Raw genomic sequence first — 2369 nt, 5'->3', positions numbered from 1 at the left:
CACTAGTTAGTTTGCAGTTCATTTTTCGTAAGGCTTCCCATTTGGGATACAACTTATTAAACTCAGCTTCAAAAGATAAAGTATTTAGTTCCACATCTTCTGCAGAGACATATTCACCACCTTCTGAGTCTTCAATGGGTTCTGAACAGCCAGTGACTCGTGCCGTAAATGCAACAAAGTTACCCGAGATTTCTTCGACATCTGATCCAGTTGTATCAACGTCAGGCTCGTCATCACTCCAGGTAATGACTGACATAGATTTTTTGCGTCGAAGATAGGTAGCACACTCAGCTTGTACATGTCCAAAGCCCTCGCACTCATAACACTTGATTCCTTTATTGTTGGGCCTTTCTTTGGACTGTCCTGGACGTGAGACAGACTCTTTGAAGTTTGACGCCCCTGTCCTAGGCGCAGTTTTGGACGACGTTGCTCCCCTTTGTGAATTTCTGTTGCGTGTGTTTTTGGATACCTGTTTCAAAATTTTGGAAAACTGTTTAGTCAGGAATACAACTGTATCATCACTAGTTTCATCTGAATCGGATACAACATAATTTTCTTCAGCGGCAAAAGCTACATTTTTTTGTTTTTTCGTTTTCGTGTGATCAGTTAAAATTTCCATTTCATAGGTTTTGAGATTTCCTGTTGGACAATTTAGTTATATTTATGTTCTCGCAAGTGCACGAGTCACGGTAGTAATAGCGTTCAAAGCAAGGGTCGATCCCACGAGGAATTGAAACAATGCAATTTAACACTAAACTTAAAAGAAGTAATGACTTTATTTAAAGTATCAAAATAAAATGACAAGGATAATGACCAATTTAAATGCAAAATAATTAAATCAAAACTCAGGACGAATGAATAACAAAAACTTAAGGTGAACAAGTAAATTACCAGAATGCAGAAAATCAAATAACAATTACATTTGAAAAGCTTAAGAAACATAAATCAACTATCATTACTGGTTCATCAAGAAATTAGTTTCAACTAAATTCATGCAACATTGTCTTCCAAACATAAAACACAAAATAAATTAACAACTAAAATAATGAAAGAGATTGCGGAATCACAAAATAAAGTAACAAATAAAAGAATGAAAAAAGATTGAGAAAACACCAAATACAGTAAGAAGAACAAAGAATTAAAGAGAGTGAAAGCTGCAGAAATTAATAAAGAAATTAATACAGTAACTATAAAAAGTAACAATAAAGAATAGTTGCATAAATTAATTAGAGTTGAATTTGCTGAGGACTTATGAAGCTAATGCAGTAGATTAGGGATTGCACTGTCCAGAATTCACCAAAGCCACGCCAAGAATTCACCGATCGGAAATCGCACCAGCCCAAACCTAAGCCACGTGAATGGAATCTGCTGTGGATCGCCTCCGGAATTGGTCCGGAGTGATTGATGATCTTGATTCTCAAATTTTCCTCTATTTATAGCGCGTAAATCCAACAACTTCCGCTTGAGCTCCCGCTGATTAACCGGATCGCCAAAAGAATCTATCTGCGGAATACTGGCTCTGGTTTGCTGCGCCTTTCTCGCTCCTCGCCAATTGACCGTAAGAATTAAAAAGATTTTTTATTTCATGGCCCTAAAATAATCGGCTAACAACAATTTTATTAACTCATATAATAATAATAATAATAATAATAATAACAATATTAGAGACCATATATGACTAATCTACTTTTATTAAACTCCTATTGAACATGTACTACTAAAATTATAATTATTATTAAATTGAGTTAAGAAATTATTGGACTAACAGAAATCAAATAATAAAATAAATTTAATAAAAACAATCTAAAAATGAATAATATTAACAAAGTTATTTATTCAAAATAATAAATAAAACTATATATAAATTAATTAATTATTGAAAATTAACTATAAAAATATCATTAAAAATTATACTAAAAATAATGTTTATCATTTCCCATTAACTGAGTAACCGTTTTATTCTCCCAGCTGTGACTTTCATTCTAAACCTAGGAGGTAAAGATCTCAGAATTTTCTTAACAAGCTTTGCTTGCGAGAATGGTTCACCAAGGACCATTGCACGATTCGCCAGTTCTTGTACGCGTGTGTGAAAGTCGATGATTGTCTCATCCTCATTCATTCGAAGCTCTTCGAATTCTGACTGGACCAGTTGCAGCTTTGATTGTTTTACCGATGTAGTTCCTTCGAAAGTTGACTCAAGAGCTTCCCAAGCACCTTTAGCTGAAGGAATACCTGCAACAATTGAAAACTGACTTTCATGCATAAGAGAATAAATTATGTCTAAAGCCTTATCATTGTTTCCAGCGTTGGTTATCTCTGTTTGAGTCCACTCAGTCTCAGGCTTAGCTACTTCTGTTCCGTCAGTGCTG

The sequence above is a fragment of the Ipomoea nil genome, unplaced genomic scaffold (genome assembly GCF_001879475.1).
Source record: "Ipomoea nil cultivar Tokyo-kokei standard unplaced genomic scaffold, Asagao_1.1 scaffold0684, whole genome shotgun sequence".
Lineage (NCBI taxonomy): Eukaryota > Viridiplantae > Streptophyta > Magnoliopsida > Solanales > Convolvulaceae > Ipomoea > Ipomoea nil.
This window is presented reverse-complemented; position numbering follows the sequence as displayed.